The sequence below is a fragment of the Eublepharis macularius genome, chromosome 8, assembly GCF_028583425.1.
Source record: "Eublepharis macularius isolate TG4126 chromosome 8, MPM_Emac_v1.0, whole genome shotgun sequence".
Taxonomy (NCBI): domain Eukaryota; kingdom Metazoa; phylum Chordata; class Lepidosauria; order Squamata; family Eublepharidae; genus Eublepharis; species Eublepharis macularius.
In genome coordinates this window covers 61,160,522-61,178,812 of record NC_072797.1, presented here as the reverse complement: position 1 = coordinate 61,178,812, position 18,291 = coordinate 61,160,522, and positions in this window count along the sequence as shown.

Sequence of the window (18,291 nt, the reverse complement as noted above, 5' to 3'; positions counted from 1 at the left end):
AGGTGGGCAGAAGGGGGAGGAGCTGACTACATGGAGAAGTTCAAGCACATTCTGTGTGTCATATTGGAGAGGAGCAAGCTGTTCTTGAGCCAGAGTGTTGCATCCTTGATCTTTGTTCTGCTCTGCCTTTCATATATTCTTCCAAGCATTTTCTATTTCTAGTAGCTTAAGAAATTAACAATACTAAAGCTGCTGGCTATACAGAAAATTTCATGTGCAGTTGCAGTTTACAAGTTAGCTGTTTTTCTTTGCTCTGCAAACTTAGAAGTAAATATATAAACATAATGAAGCATTTCATAAGGCATAATCTATTAATAACAAGCGTTGGACCATCAGTTTATATTCCATGCCTCACACCATTTCATTGATGATATTGAGAACGAACTGGCTGGAAACAGGGCACAACCTCTGAGCTTGTTAACCAAAGTGTGGATAGCTGCTGACCATCAAACATTGTGTCTCTTTCCTTATGGGTAGAAGCATTTACATCATGGCTGGTGCCTGGTATACAAGCCTTCATCATGAGCTGAAGGGTAAGACCCAAAGGACTCTTGGTCATGGCTGTTAGCCTATTGGTGGCTCAGCTGTTTGGACATCTGATACCCTAGATGTAATGTGGAGAAGTGTGGGCAAGCAATGTTACTTCAAAATATGTACAGAGGCAGGGAAAGCCACCCAGAGAGAAGACTGGGATCTCTAGGTTGTTGTTCTGGAAGGAAGGGCAGTGAGGGTGTGCCACTTGGATTGTTTTTCATCAGGTGAGAGCTGGGTTGTGTCTGTGTTTCTACTCAGATCTAGGTGAGAGATGGATCTGGATTTATGTTTGTTTTATATGTTCCAAAACCCAAAGTGGGTCTGGATTTTTGTTTAGTGAATATTGGCTGTAAGCATGTCTTAATTTTGCTGTCTGCTGGTTTATTGGTTCTTTTGCCTGCTGGAGGAAAACAGAATGAGGTGAGATGGTGCCACATTTCAGTGTGTGGGAAAGGGGGAGGTATGATGGTGGGACAAGAGCAGGACAGATAAGATCAAGGGACAAAATCCTGCAACTAAATTCCAGATCAGTCACGGGGGTGGGGGGAGCAGCCAACCATTTGCAAATTTCAAATGGAGCAGAATGTTGAAGCCAGGATGTTGATTTATACAGACCATATCACTCCAGTCTTGGCCTATCTACATACATGGTTATACAGACCATATCACTCCAATCTTGGCCTATCTACACTGGCTCATATCTGCTTTCAGGCACAATTCAAGATGCTGATGCTTATCTTTAAAGCCCTATATGGTTTGGGAAACTAATAATTTAAAGGATTACCTACTCTATACAACTCTGTCAAACCCTGCTTTGGGTGCTTCTGTCTTCTGAGATTAGGCAGGTTGCCACTTGGAAGAGGCCATTCTCCATCACGGCACCATATCTCTAGAATTCTTTCCCCAAGGAGACTTTTCTGTTGCCATCTTCCTCTAGCAAGTGAAAACTTTTTTTGTTTTGTTTGGCCCTTTTCCAGTGATTCCTTCTTCCTACTATGTTTTGATTTTTTAAATGTTTTTGTTTGTTTGTTTTGCTTGGGTTTTAATTGTTTTAATTATTCCTTTTGTGGGTTTTAATCGTTTTTTAAAATGTGATTTTAATATGTATGTTTTCAATTTGTTAATCACCTTGGTGGCCCTTATGAGGACAGAAAGGCAGAGTAAATTTTGTAAAATAAACATTACTTTGCAATAATATGCTAATAAATCCCATTCTATCACTATGACTGACCAGAGAAATAATTGTGTTTGTTTCAATTAGGTAATGTTATTTTGGTTATATTAAATACCTTTCATTTATCCCTAAGCCTTGAAAACTCCATAGCTGCAAGTTGATGGCCAAAAAAAAAAAGGTTGTTCTGGATACTAAGAGTGAAAGGTTGCACTTTAGGATAACCAATAACTTCTGTATTACTCTAACCAATCAGCTAAACAGGTGGAAAATGTCGAGTGAAATATGTGTGATGATTTACTACAGGGGAGAAATGTCATGATTCACATTTCTTTTCTTAATGTTGATCATTTCCTGATGTGGTGCCTGATATGTAGCTTGTTCTCATATGGTTGAATTTATAAATCTAATTTAGAAATGGACCCTGTTGGTCTCCATTCACTGTGTTTTCATAATACTGTCATCCATCAGGACTGACTCTTGGTGGCATTTATATTGCTATAAAGTAAGAATCAGCAGGGTCCATTCTTTAAATTAGTTTTGTCATTTAAACTTATAATTCTGATGTGAGCAACTCAGCCAAAGATGTCTAATTTTATCAATTTCATCCTATGCTCTCATCTGAGGTTTACACTGAGCAGTTAAATTTGGCAGAGAGATTAGCCCAATGATAATTGAAGTATATTACATTTCCTTCATTCAAGACAATTTAAAATGAGAAACCTTTGGCTATATCAAAGAAGTCAATGAAAAAACAAAAAATTGGGTGGAAGAGAAGTTACTTTGTTATTATGACACAGGAAACCAAAAAGAAAAAGAAGAACTGCATATTAACCATTTGAGGAAATTAGACTTTATACTGTACACCACAGGTTTACTAGACTGATATTTACACCAAAAAATAAGTGTTATTCAATCATTTGACTTTTAAAAGAGAATTTGTTAATATTGTCATCAGGGAAAGCAAAATAAAGTGTCATGGGATGGGAGTAAGAAAGAAACATGTCTATGAAACTACAAACATATCTAAAGTCATTCAGATTCTTCATTCCATTGGCTGCGATCCATGAAGTAGTCATGGAGCTGTATCTGTCTATGGGCTGCTCCATTCTTTCTAATGTGGAGAATCTACTGTTAAATATTTCCATTGCAGCCATCCTTAAAACGCTATTCATTGTGTGCGTATTTAAAGGCCCAGGTGTACTCTCATCCAATGGATGATGGCAGAAGTTTCCCACCAAATTTCAGGAGATCTTCCCACAACCAGGCATCTTTTTGGTTTTATTTTTTTCTTGGCGGTCTTCCCTGACCACATCAATCTTGTTAATTCTAAGATTCTCATTTGCATAAACACAATCATAGTGCGTTACTATCTTGGTTTTAAAATTAGTATTTCAGTTCTTTTGCTATTACTACATAGTAGAGGTGGGCACGGTCCGCATAACAGACCTAATTTCGCCACGAATTTACCCAGTTTGTAATTCGCGAACACGCGGGCCGTAGGCATGTGTTTTTCTCACGAAAGCGCCGAACTTTGGGGCTTTCTGGCCATCTGTCCGTTGGCCCGTCATGCCAGGATTCCCGCCATCCTCGCTCAAACAATTTCCTAGGCAACGGTGTGGAGCCACCTTCCCCATTTGGAACACACCAATCTTAGCCCAGGAAACCTTGATTGGCAGCTCTGTCAGCCAAACAGAGATCACCGGCGTTTCTGCATAAAAGACAAAGTGCACGAAGCCCTGCTTCATTTTGCTGGCGCAGGGATGCAAGTTAGCTTAGCAACTGCTTGCTGTGGGGAATTTTTTTTTTTTGTGAGAGCACGGCTTGTGCCTTAGGGCTTTGGGGCTTCAGTTGCAAGAGAGCTTACTCTATTCTCCATTCCTGTTTAATTTTTTTCTCCTTTCAATTCTGGTTTCTTGTAAGCACTTTTAAAAAAATCCTTTTACCGCACTATCGGGTTACTCTGATTTCTTTCCGCTTTCAAGTCCTTGGGTTCTTCTGGGGCTTAATCCCCCCCTCCCCCCCCAAAATCTCTTCCTTTTTTCTGGGTTGCCGGTGGGTTCTATTGTGCTCTGACCCCACCCACTCGCAGACCCACAGTGGGTGCAAGGCAGATTTGGGCGCTGTCTGCTTGAGTTCTTGCCTCCTTTCCCCGACGTTCTTTCTTGGCTGCTGCTGAGATGCAAGGGTGGGGGCTGCTACTGGGCTCTGTGAAACACCTACTCTCTGGCAACTGGCAGCTCGCTTTGGGGACTCTCTCTGCTTCACTTCTTTCTAAGCCTTTCACTCCCTAAATAGTGGGTGACATTGGGGGAGCTTTCCTGCCTGGCTTTTGAGGTGCAGGGGGGGCTGCTACTGTCCTCTGTGAAACACCCACTCTTTGACGACTGGCAGCATGCTTTGGGGGGCTCTCTGCTTCACTTCTTTCTAAGCCTTTCACTCCCTAAATAGTGGGTGATTTGGGGGATCTTTCCTGCCTGGCTTTTGAGGTGAAGGGGGGGCTGCTACTGGCCTCTGTGAAACACCTCTAAGCCTCTCCCTTCTCTAAGCCTCTCCCTTCATAATCTCTTACGTCCTGCTGCAACCTAAACTGCTTTCCTGCCTGGCTTTTGAGGTGCAAGGGGGGGCTGCTACTGGCCTCTGTGAAACACCCACTCTTTGACGACTGGCAGCACACTTTGGGGGGCTCTCTGCTTCACTTCTTTCAATGCCTCTCTAGAGTGTCTTTTGTGTTGCATTCTTCCCTAACCTGGGGTCCAGCTGGGTGCCACTTGGCTCTGCCCTACCCTGCTCCAAGCTTTTGGGGCTCTGTGCTTCATTTAAAATTCTCACTTGTTTGTAGAGATCTTTTCTCATAGCACCATGAGGGTTGGAAAGAGGAATAAGAGTGGTCGTGGTGGGAAGAATTGCAAAGGTTGTCCTGGGTGCCCATCGGTGCCCAGTACCAGTGGCACCAGGGACAGGGAGACCTCAGAGGCAGCACCTCGTTCTACAGATTTACTTTTGGGGATCGAGGAGCAGGCAGAAGAGCTCTTAGCGTTGCCCGTGGAAGATCAGCTGCCAACACTCTCTGTGGATCGATCTCAGGGAGCACTGGAGAGTCCAGCAGAAACATCCAGCTCCTTCCCATCCCAACCTCCTAGGGCTTCCCCTGCCTGCACTCCACCCCCACCCCCCCGACCCAGCTGCACACTTCAACCATTAAGGCTTTGTCCTCCTCCTGAGCCACAGATTCCTGGTGTCTGTTTTAATCCCACACTTTGGCGGCACTTCCGAACCATCCCAAACGACCCCTGTTCATTGCCAGGTCTGCAATGCCATGGTGTGTAGGGGTGTGGACCCCAAACACCTTTCATCCAGTGTCCTCCGCAGGCATCTGCAGAGACATCACCCGAGCCTGCTGTCTCAAGAAAAACCATCAAGCAGTGGGGTCAAGAGGGCTGCTGAGCAGGGAGAAGGGCAAGTGGAACAGGAGTCCACCCCTAGTAAGAAGGCTCACTCCGCTGAGAGTGCTGTGGGTGGGAGTGGAACTTCTAGGAAGGCTACCCTTCAGGAACTTGTTCCCTCAGCCTCGTTCCTGCCAAGCAAAAGATTCAGGGGGAAAGCTCAGGAGGAGGCGGGAACTCGTGTACTGGCTGAGATGATAGCCCTGGATGGACTCCCTTTGACTGTGTTGGAGGGTGTGGACTTACGCCAGGCACTGCATCATTTTGCACCCTGGTTCACGATGCCCTCGCCGCGGACTGTTGGCTGGCGAGTCTTGCCCACTATCTTCAACTGCGTGGCAGAGATGGTCAGGAACCAGCTGGCAAGAGCAAGAGAGCAGACCGTGCACTTCACAGCAGATCTGTGGAGCAGCCATCATCATGGCTACCTCGCCATCACTGCCCACTGGTGGCAACTGGAGGACCTCCTGAACACAGCGGTCAAATTGGGGCCCTGAGAGGAGGAGCCACCCCTGCCGGCGGGCTGCAGAGCGGTTCTGCTCCAGGCACAGGGGATGGATGCAGATCAGAATGGGAAGAACATTGCCGCTATGCTGAAGGGTTCACTGAGGGAGTGGTTGTCCCCAGGCGATGCTGTCCATGGCTACATGGTCACAGTCACTGGTAGAAACATGCTGGCAGCCCTGAATGAGGCATCCCTGGAGGGCATTGCCTGTCTGGCCCATAAGCTGCACCTGGTCATGGGGGATGCTCTCGGGTTGGGTAGCGCGGTCAAGCCCAGCTGGGACCAGGGAACATTGGAGATGCGTAACCTCTTGGATGGCTTTTGTTGTCTCGGCACCCACTTTTCTCGCAGCATTAAGTTTGCCCGACAGCTGCACAAGAAGCAGGGGGAGGGGGGAGATCCAAAGCATGAGCTCTTCCAGGACATGACAACCCATTGGAACTCCACCTACGTGATGATAGCTCATCTGGTGGAGCAAAGACGTGTTGGAAGACATCATGTCCTCAATGCCCATCATGCATGCAGGAAATGTGCTCAGCATCAGCTCTGTGGACTGGCTAGTCCTCTCTCAAATGGTGCGTGTCCTCAAGTCATTTTGGGACACCACCAATCTCCTCTGTTCCTACCAGTCCAGCCTGGGGCAAGCCATCCCCCTGATTCGTGGGCTGGACCGGGCACTGGCCAAAGAACTGGAGCGAGAGTAATCCTTTCCAAGTGTCAGGGACTTGTTGAAGAGGTTGCAGGCAGGAGTGGCCGTCCGGTTGCATCCTCTCTGCAAACAGCGGTCATACAGAATGTCCTGCATGTGTGATCCACGTGTGAAGGGCGCCGTTGCCATGAACCAGTGTGAGCTAGAATGATGGAAGAGTTAGCTTCGCAAAGAGGTTTGCAGGTTTCAGGCTAAAAGACACGGCCGGAGGGGAGAGGGCACGGAAGAGGAGCTGGTGGCTGATGAGCTGGAGGAGGAGGAGGAGGGGGAAGTGGCAGAGGATGAGCCTGGCGCTTCAGCCCATGAGAGCCCACCACATGCAAAACACTCCAACTACTGGTCCTCAGTGCTGAAGTGGGAGGTTGCTGGCATGAGGAAGGACAGGATTGCACCTGCAGAGGACTCAGCAGAGGTGATGGTGCAGGAGTACCTTGCCAAGACCCCAGAGTCCCCTGAATCCAATCCCCTGGAGTATTGGGCACATAAATCTACCATCTGGCCAGACCTCTCGTCTGTGGCCACGAACTTCCTCTCCTGCCCTCCCACCAGTGTCCAGAGCGAGCAGGTGTTCTCCCACCTGGGAGACATCCTCCATCCCCGCTGCTCACGCCTGGATCCCACCCTAGTGGATCAATTGGAGTTTATCAAGATCAACCTCCCCCTGCTAGCGTATCCTTCCCTGGACCTTGGGGACCCAGAATCTTGGCTCTGAGAAACCCCAGTCTCTCTCTGCACCGATGGCAGGTTGCTTCACCTTAAGTCAGGCCCCAGAGCACCCCCAATCCATGTTAGGAAGCCCTCCTGAACTCATCCATTCTTCCCAACCACAGCTGCCTTCTGTCTCTGCTCCAGACTTTCTTTCTCATCTCTAAGCCTCTCCCTTCATAATCTCTTACATCCTGCTGCAACCTAAACTGCTTTCCTGCCTGGCTTTTGAGGTGCAAGGGGGGACTGCTACTGGCCTCTGTGAAACACCCACTCTCTGATGACTGGCAGCACGTTTTGGGGGGCTCTCAGCTTGACTTCTTTCAATGCCTCTCTAGAGTGTCTTTTGTGGTGCATTCTTCCCTCTCTTCTGGGGTCCAGCTGGGTGCCACTTGGCTCTGCCCTACCCTGCTCCAAGCTTTTGGGGCTCTTTCCCTCCCTCCCATGCCTTCCATTCCAGCAAGGGGCCTTTGAATTGCTGCATGATCTCCTGTTGCGGTGTTGGCTTTCACTCAAGTACATCCATTCATTTCCCATCATGGGGAGTTGGTCTCCCTGCCCCCAGGGAGGGCATCTTTTGTTGATGCAGCCCCGTGTAGGTAGGTTTTGTGGGCAGCCACCTCTCCTGGACAGGAGCACAAGTCTCCCTCCTTCCACCAAGTACGGATAAGGGTCAGTCAGAATAGGGGAGGGGAAGTTGTTGTTTGTCTAAGTCCTTGGAAAAGTGATAATTGAAGAGTGTTACATGAAAACCTTTGGGCGGGAAAGTCTACTAAAGTGAAAATCTGTGGGAAAAACAAGGCCTACTGAATTGAACCGGTTCTCGAGCCTGTTCTCAAACCGGGCCGGTCCGTTTAAAAGTTCATGGTCTGTGGTCCGTGAAAGTCCACGAACCACAAACCGGCAGTCAGTGGCCAACTCCTGGTCCGTGCCCATCTCTACTACATAGTATATATTGAAATATACACTATTTCAGTTACATATACAGTAAGAAGGGGGGGGACAAGAAAAGGAGTGAATCCATGGACTTACAAAATAGACTAGAAATCTCTGTGAGGAATTTTCTATCTGTTCAAGCCTTTTTAACATGCACACAAAGCTTGATTAACCAATTGCACAAAGAGGTGAGATGTCCAGCCAGCACAGATGAACCCAATCCATTGCTTCCAAAACCACCCACAACAAACTTGTGATAACCATCATGAGAAAACCAAGCAGAAGAACACCCTCCCAAATGAACCAAATGAAGTGAGGAAGGGTGGAAATCAGGATTCAACTGCTGCTACTGCTTTGTGCTCTGGACAAATGGGGAAAAAGACCTGGAGGTGTTAACCTCAGCCCCCTCTTGTCTCCTCAGCTCTCCAGGGCCATCTGGGATAGGCAGCCTGGTGTAATGTGGGAACTAGCCAAGACATTCTCCCATGGGCCACCACAGCCTGGTGAAGTGGACAGTAATGCCCAACCCAGGGGCTCTGCACAACACAAGGATAAAGACAGTCCTACCAGAGGGTGGGGGGGAAGGAGGGAGAACGATGGGATTCCGTATAGCATGATAATGATTCATAATGCCATAGTGGTTAAGAGCAGCAGGACTAGAGATGGGAACGATCGGCATTACGATAGGAAAATACCCCCGATAATGGCGTTCGCACCATCAGGACCCAGCTGATCGGTGCCGTCCACGGCAACAGATCCAGCGGTCGGGGGGGCACTTGTTCGGGGCTTGATCGGGTCGATCGGTATCTGATCGTGATCCAGACACTCTAGCGCCAGCAATCTATTGCCCTGGCAATGGAGCCAGGGGAATGCCTGAGCTGTGTTTCCCCTCCTTCTGTCGCCCTGGAAACCCAAATGGAAGCCCAGCTTTCCTTGATCAGCAGGGCTTCCTTCCAATCACGGAGCAGCAACGCACTCACCGGTTGGGAGAAGAGACCCAGGGGAGGGAGGGGGAAGGGGGTGTTCTGTAGCCATGGGCACTCCAAACGTTTTTTGCTTTTTAAAAAAACGGGGCGTTGTAGGAGGAATGGCTGTTTTTCTGTCTGTCACTCTCTGTTTTTAACCTGCTTTTAAAACACTGTATTTTGTGGGAAAACCTCATTCACGGCTCTGTGTGTGTGTTTAAAATATGCTTTTGGAAAACTGGCTGCTTGCTTTTAAAATTGGGTGGGGAGGAATGGAGGATTCTGTCCCTGCTTTTTAAAAAAGCTGGCTGAAACATGTTGACGGGGTGTCTCTCTCTCTCTCTATTTGGAGAGGCAGGGACGGATTAAAAACTCCCCCCCTCTGCTCTAACTGTGTGTGTGTGTGTGTGAACGTCCCCTCCCTGAGGGGAGGCGGTTCGGTGCCGGGTTAAAAACTCCCCCCCTGCTCTAAGTGTGTGTGTGTGTGTGTGTGTGTGTGTGTGTGTGTGAACGTCCCCTCCGTGAGGGGAGGTGGTTCGTAGCCGGGTTAAAAACTCCCCCCCTGCTCTAAGTGTGTGTGTGTGTGTGTGTGTGTGTGTGTGTGTGTGTGTGTGTGTGTGAATGTCCCTGCCTGAGGGGAGGTGGCTCATTGCTGCCTCCCCGTGCCTGCCGGGCCCTGCGGTTGCCGCCATCACCCACCTTCCCACATAGCTGGGAACAGCAGGGCGCCCCTCCGTGTTACCAGAACTGCTTTTTATAATGGGGAAATTAGCTTAGCAGTCTGGAACTAAAATTAGCGCGATCTAACCAATGTTTACGGAGGTCCCAATTCCAGACACTCTAGTGACAAAGAGGCAGACTACAAGTAGGTTCAATAAACATGTGTATTTACTAATAGTGTGGCGTAAGCCTGAACTTGCACATACATACAAGAAAACACCCAAGGACTAGGAAATACAGAGTAGGAAATATAGAGACGGTCGCATTTGCAGGTACCCAACGATGATAGGGGAAATACTCACAATCCTGAAGCGGAGCAGAGACACGACAGCGAGGTGGTCCAATGCCAGCACTGGATCCACGGACAGACAGCAAGGGGTCTGGATAGGAATGGTGTATGCACCATGTGGTCTGAGGGACCAGCTTAAATACCCCAAAACGTACCCTGGTGCTGGTGCTGTACTTGGTGGTTCTCACAGATTGAAACAAAGGCTCTAATGGGTTACTGAATGGCTTAGATGGGCCACTTTGGTAATCTGATTGTGTTATAGTGACACCTCAGGAAGAGGGGACAAAAGAGGGAGGGGGAAATCCGAGTGGGCTGAATGGATGTTCCAGCGGACAGGGCTTGCCCTGATGTCATCAGCTCTGGAATGCGGAGGTCTCTTTGAGATGCATTCTCTAAGTGCTTGGGATGGTCGGCACTTATCTTCTTCTCCGGGGTGGCTCCCAAGATATGCAGAGCGGGGCGAGGTACTCTCGCTGCGGACGTGGTGTGTCCGCTTCGCCGAAATGGTTTCTCAAAGTAGTCTTTTCCTCTTGGTCTTCTGGCTGCCTAAGAACATGGTCGCTGGCAGGGCATGGCGGAGGCTGGTTTGCAGGTTGCCCGGTAGCGAGGGCAAGCTCGGGGACCGGCCCGTGGGAGGCTCCAGGTGGGAACTGACCAGGGAGCGCCTAGCCAGGCTCGCTGGAGGTTTCCCCGGCAGGCACCCGGCAGCTAGCAGCGGCTTGGGCCCAGCTGAGGCGGCTTCCATGGAGGCAGGGGGAACAGCACGTAAAACACAGTCCATAGCAGGGAACAGGCACGGTCCGTGGCAGATGGCGATGCAGGCACGGGGCACACTTGTAACAAAGTCCAAACACACACTGGGAGGTCCAGATATAGGTCTAGGCAGGGCTGCCCAGGAAGAGAGTCCTTTGTGCAGTTATCCAGGCATGGTGTCAGGAAACTAACACAGTCTGTTGCAGCAGCAAGGTAATTAACAAGCAGGCAGGAAACTGACACGTGTATTAGAGCACACACGTGCAGGGCAATCTTTGTGTAGCAGCAAAACAGCAATGCAGGAAACTTTAACACAGTCCATGGCAGGCCTTAAAGCAGGAGAGGGGGCCTGCTTGGCAATATCCGCTTTGGCCTCCCTGATCCACGGATTGGAAATGGGAGTTGATTGGTGTGGATCGGTGATTTGGGTTCGTTGCCGGCACGGATCCACGATCAGCTTGATTGGTAATTTTTTTTTGATCATGCCCACATCTAGGCAGGACTCTAATCTGGAGAACCAGGTTTAATCAAGTCAGCTGGGTGACCTTGGGTCAGACACAACTCTTTCAAATCTCTCTCAGCCCCACCCACCTCACCCCACCTTGTTGTGGTGATAATAATAACATACTTTGTAAACTGCTCTGAGTGGATGTTGTCCTAAAGTGTGGTATGTAAATCTGTTGTTTTTGTTGTTGTTTTGCCAGTCATTGGAAGCTGGAGGCAGGAATTATTTTTCTGGAATACTTTGGATGTCTAGGGACCAACAGGTAATTCAGTAAGACAATTCTGAATTTTTCATGGTAGAACAGTTTCATATTGAATACACTTCATTTTTTAAAAATAAGATTCTAAAAGATAAAATTTGCAGTCAAGACAAGATTATTTCATAAGGAAAGCAAAAGGGACTGAGGAGGGGTGGGGGGAGAAATCTGGCATACTGAGGCATTAGCTACAACTATGTAAGCCAATACCTTGATCCCCCCCCCGCCCTGCCACATAAAATACAAATCAATAAAGGACAAACAGGTGGGTAAAAGTCACTGAGTGTATATCACATTAAATAAACTCACATAAAATTTGGGGCCCAACTGGCCCATTGCCTCATGCTTGTGATATCACCTACCTGACACTGCAGGTACCGCTTATCTCCCCATGCCAGCTTTAACCACTTTCTGTGAATAACATCTTAGAGCCTCTCTACATGAGACATCTGACATATGAAGAACATGTGTTGGGATATGCAATGTTAGCCGGGAAGGGTAATTTAAAAAGACAGGGCAGGGAAAAGGTTTGCTGTACACTGGAGCTGTGTGAAGGGGCTGTGAAATGCCAGAAGGGAAACCTCTCCATTATAACCTCTCTAGGTCCAAGCCCAGCTCTGGAAGGTAGCTCCAGCCCATTTCCTTTCCTCACTGCCCTCTGGTTGGATCCCACACAGTTTTAGACTGGAGAGGTGAAACTGACAGAGCCTTTGGGGAGGTGAAGATTAAATTAACAAACCCTCTGAAGAGCGATCTCCACTGGTTCTGTCTTTTTAAACTATGCTTCCTCGCTAGCATTGTATCTTCCTATGCTTGAAAAATATGTGCCAAGGTGTCTTGTGTAGAGAGACTCTAAGTTGCTACCAGATTTCATCTACATGCATAGCTGAGGCAAATTTTTTAACATTCAGGATGGACATGTCATCTGGCATCTTTCTCTATCACCATCTTTGTTATAAACAAAAACCCTTTTATGTTATTTCACATATTGATGTATGTTTGTTTATCAGCCTAAGACAAATATCTTTTAGTCCAAATAACTACAAACTAGTTTTCAACTTGTAATTAGTGTTCCTCTCTCTGTAAGCTAAAAGTTCTTCACAATGCCATTCCACTGAATGAACTAAGATGTAATTCAAAACCCTCCCCACTTCTATAGCTTCAAAACCTTTGCGGTTATCTGTATATCAAGCATCAAACATGTTTTATGTTTACTCAACTGTCATTTTTTTATTTAACTAAATGTATAATTTCAATTTGTATTAAATTATCTGAAAGGATACAATGAGCACCATGGAATGCAGAGCAGTGGTGGCTATGTTTCCCAGTGGGTCAGCCCTATCATTACATAGGGTGAGTCATCTGCCATAGGCAGCAGATTTGGGGTTACTGCTAAAAAACAGCAAATAGACATTTAATTAACTGTATTTTTAGCACCATGGGCATTTGGATTTTCTGCCTCAGGCCATTACTAGTTCATCACAACTTGTATCCACTTGATTTTCTCCACTTGGTGGCTGCAAATTCAACATTTATTAATGAAAAAAACTGCCTAAATCCACCCTGAGGCTTGGTGCATATATGAAATCCCCCCCCCCCCCGCCGCCACTCCATTTGCCTTTTAATGTCAATATGCACTTTTTAATATTTTTATCAAAGTTAATCAGGCTTTTTCATCATTGGATAAACCACATCAAATTGTTCAGCTGTAGGCCACCATGGCAGCTATCAAACGTCAGTGACTCACTGTCATTTTCAACCTAATAGGGAATTGAGTAGTTACCTTCATGAAAAAAAGATTCTATTTTGCATTAGCAGGACCCTGAACTGTTCAGCCTCAATTTTCTTTAGAGAATTGTAAACATGAGGAATACATATTGAAGTACATTATCAACATGTTTATAAGTATGAAATGTACCTTGTTTGCCTCCTGCTTTTGACTGGAAAAATTTTGAGCTCTGTTGCTCCTTCCACCTTCTGTAGAACAGAATGCGTCACTAGGCAGGTTATTATCAGCCCTAGGAAAGTGGCTGTTGAAGCAATGCTTTTAGGAGTTATGGTGTAGAGGTGAAAATAACGAGGACATAAAAGCGTCAGCTGCTGCTACAGTACTTCTAAAACCAAATTCTGTGCTGGTACAATCCTCAGCCTTCTCTGCTTACAGGAAAATTTCTAAGCACACTCAATTTGCTGTTCTTGTTTATGCAAGATACTTTATGCTTGTTTCATACAGGCTTTGTAGAATTTAGTCTGTCATGTCAATGCTTAGCAGAATGCAACCAATTTTCAGTTACACTAAAATCTCTTTACGTCATTCTCAACAAGGTGACTGATGATACAAAAAGCACATTAGAAGGGGAAAACATCACCAATTTCCAGAAATGCACACTGAAAATATAATCCTTATTGCTACCAAAGGTACAAGATTGCTGCATTTTCAAAGTAACATTAGGTCAACGAGCATCATTCTTCCTCTCCCGTGGAGAGGGAGCCATGTTTGGCACGCACAGAGACACAGAGGAAGAGAGAGACACACAGAGAGAGAAGGCATGGAAAAAGAGGTGTGGAGTGTGACCTTGGAGGCTGCCTCAAGCAGCTAAACCTCTAGGAGGAAGTGATGACTATTATGTACATTGGCATAAGGCTTTTGCCACCCTTAACTGAACACTTTCTCATAAGGCAAGCAGGAATTTTTGGAGTCTATCTCAGATTGGCAAGAGGGATATTTTGCATGCATTGAATTTCTGGGAAAGGGGTGTTTTTGTCATTTAAATAGTCCTGAGCCAATTGGGTTGGTTAGGGCCAAGCTAGAAAATAGCAGTATTTTTATTTATTTGTTTGTTTGTTTATAACATTTTCCAACTTTGTTTGTGCTTGCCAAGATGGCAAACGCTCATATATATAACACACACACAATTTAACAAAATACAAACACACATACACACATACATAAACAGAAAGGAGGGTCAATGAAGGTTACTGGGGGAACACACAACAAAACACAGAAGTCTTCACTTGCTGGTAGAAGACACAGGGAGGTAAGTGAATCTCCCAAGGGAGGGAATTCGACAGTTGCCATGATGACTGAGAAGGCCCAGATGGGAAAGACACCCAAAGACACCTTTGATGATGACCATAAGGTATTACCAACTCTGGGTTGGGAAATAACTGGATATTTGAGGGTAGAGCCTGGAAAGGGCAAGGCTTGGGGAGGGGAGTGACCTCAGTTGGATATAATGCTATAGAGTCCATCCTCAAAGCAGCCATTTTCTCCAGGGGCTGACCTTTTATTCCAGAGATAAGTTGTAATTCTGGGAGATCTCTAGGCCCCGTCTGGACTTTGGCATCCATATCATAATAGTCCAGTAGGTTTACAGAGAAGTAGGCAGTCTTTAAAATATGCTAGCCCAAAATCATATAGGACTTAAAAGGTCTATACCAGTGACTTGAGTTGGGCCCAGAAGCAAATGTATAGGTGGGCCCTGTGTAGGTGGAACATGATCCACTTCCATCAGCATCCTGGCTGCAGCATTCTGTATCAGTTGTAGCTTCTGAACATACTTCAGGGGTAGCCTTCCATAGAACACATCACAGTAGTCTAGTGAGGTTATCAGGGCATGCACCCCATTGGCAGGAGTTTTTTACCCAGAAGGCTGAAGCTAGTGAAAGGTGCCCCTGGCCACTGCCACCACCATCTTATCCATCAGGACTCCTAGGTCCAGGAGCACTCCAAATCTGTTCCTTTTGGGGAAGTGCAACCCCCTCTAGAACAAATTCTTGGGTCATCTCTGCTTTGTCAGCATTACATTTCATTAATGAGGGTTATTCATTTAAACTAGATTGATGAGAAGCCTGAAATAGCTAAGGATGAAAGAGCTCCACCAGCACAATGGATGGAGGGAAGGAGAAGGAGCAAGCTAGAACTGCAGTTGTCACCTATGTCCTATGTCAGACTGCGTTCCGGCTAAAGAATCACACCAGACACTTGTTTGGGTTAGAAATGGCCACAACTTTATTGATTACAGCTGGATGGAGCATTGGCCTGGCATCTGGGCATGGATCCCCGTTGGCATCGGGGGCTTGGCTGCCGACTGATGCCTCTCCAACCAGCCTCCTGCTGGCACACCTTGGCACACGTTGTTCTGTCGCCCGTCCTGCCTGGTGACCCTTGCTTCCAGATCCATTGGGGTGAGCAGTCCCGAAGGCCCACTCACCCTGTTGGGATCCAGCCCAATGCCACAAAAACCACCACAGGAGAAAGGCCGAAGGCTCAACTCCACGTATGCTCTGGAAGCCCACCTGCCAATGGCTTTGATATAGTCAGCAGACAACCCCGCTTCAGCCGCTGTGGTTGCCGCCCCAATGCAAAACAAGTGGGTCGTACTCCACCGGTGGGAGGCTTGCCGCTCTCAGACTGGACCTCAGAACAGCTGTGAACTAGTACCTTGTGAATAGCCCACCATTGGTGTGCACCAGGAGTTGGCTGGATATGGCTGGGCGCCTGTCCAGGTACTCCCTGACTGCCCAAACTGGGCAAGGGCCCCCTGCCCCATGGCACTGAGCCGAACCACTGCTCCACACCCCTGCTGGTCAGTCTTGGACCGCTGGACCTTGATCAGCAACCCACCACCCCGAGCGAGATATCTCCCCATGTCAACGCCCTGTTGGTCTGGTCCGCAGCTGACACCGCAGCCAGCTCACTCACGCAGAAAGCTGCATAGAATGCAAGGCAGAAGGCTGCCCTGAACAGCATGGCCTCAAAGGATGAGCAGCATATTGCACACAGTTGCCCCAATATGACCCGTAAAATGTCATCCATGATGGGCCGCTGGGAGTCCCAGGAAGGAGTTTCCTGGTGGGCCCAACCCACCATGGCCCTGCAGGCCAAGAAGCTGCCGGTCGGGTCCGCCCACCCTGTAGCCTTGCAGAAGAACGAGATGGCCACCACATGTGTCCTGATGGTCTTAGGTGTGTATCTCGCCTCATCTATTCGTGCCAGGTACTCCAAGAGAGCCTCGTCTGGCACGTCCCCTTCCGTCCAACCAGGCCGCTCGGAAAGAAATGCTGAGAATGCTGCGACAGCTGCCCCATATGCCCGCCTGGTTGTTGGTGACAGCGAATTCAAAACTTCTTGCAGGGTCCGATGTTCCCAAGTTCCCACAGCTCCTCTGGGAATGGGTCCGGGTGTTGCTTGGGGTTTGGTGCCATCTCCTGAAACCTGTCCGCCTGAAAGCGAGAAAGGTCATCTGCTACGTCATTGTCCACCTCGGGTATGTGGCGTGCTCCAAACACGATGTTGTGCTGCACACACAGGAGGACCAGTTTGCACACCAGCTGCATTACACGGTCCGAACGCGAAGTCTGCCGGTTCACAACTCACAACACCACTTGGTTGTCGCACCAAAAGAGAACCTTCATGTTGCAGAACTTGTCCGTCCAGAGTACTACCTCAACCAGGATGGGGAAGAGCTCCAAGAATGTGAGGTCTCTGAGAATGCCCCCCCCAGGCTGCTGGTCACCTCTGAGCGCACCAGCGGCCCTCCCAGTACACCCCAAATACCACGCCCTCCGCAGCATCTGAGTGCACTTGGAGAGATGCCCCGAGGTCGAGAGGCTCGTGACACCAGGACACGCTGTTGTAATCCTGCAGGAAGGTGTCCCAAATTTGCAGGTCTGTTTTCATCTTCTCGGTGATCTGAATATGGTGATGCGGGGCAAAGCATCCTCCCTGGTGCCACTACCCTGCATGCAAAGTTCAGGCTGCCCAGGAATGATTGTACCTCCCACAGTGTCTTCTTTTTTGCCTTAAGCGTAGATGTCACCTTCTCGTGCACGCATTTCAGCTTCTCAAGGGGGAGTCTGCAGATACTCTGCATGGAGTCTATCTGTATCCCCAGGAATGAAAGGCAGGTGGAGGGACCCTCACTCTTCTCCTGGGCCAGTAGAACACCTAATTCCATGGTCAGCCCTTGGAACAGACTCAGGAACCTCTGGAATTCGCCACGGCCCACTGGCCCTGACATGAAAAAATCATCCATGTAATGAGAGATGAATGGGGAGCAAGCTAGATCTTTCAGCCCCCACTCGAGCAAAGTGCTGAAGGTTTTGAAAGCTGAGCAGGCCACTGTGCAACCCATAGGCATGGCCTTGTCTACATACCATTTGTCTTGGAATTTGAACCCCAGGAGGCACCAATCCTCCTGGTGAACGGAAGGCAGATTGTATGTCACAGTTGGCCATGAGAGCACCATGGCCGCAGGCCCATACCAAATTGACAGCTTGATCAAAAGAAGCATGCCACACAGTGCAGAGTTCGGGGGGGATCACATTGTTCGCGGAGGCGCCCTTCGGGAAGGACAAGTGCTGAATCAGTCAGAACTCTCCCAGCGGCTTCTTTGGAACCACGCCAAGTGGGGAGACTCTCATGTTCACAATGGGAGGATAGTTGAATGGGCCGGCCACTTGCCCAGCACTCACTTCCTTATGGATCTTAGCCACCACCATGTCTGGGATGTCCCGAGCTGATTTCAAGTGGGAACATCTGTGGCCACCCGCAGGCCCATGTAAGGGATTCTGAACCCTTCCATGAACCCCTCCCAAAGCATGGCGGCGGCTGCCCGATTGGTATATTGCTGCAGCCATGGTTGCAGTGCGGCCGGGGAGACTGGTGTCCGGGCGAGAGAGCACCAGTCCCCCAGGTTGGGTACTTCACCTCTTCCCAGGACCTGCGGCACCACCCTGGCCTCCCCCCATTGCTGTTCGGCTCCCTTCATCACCTTTTCCTCCGCTCCCTGCTG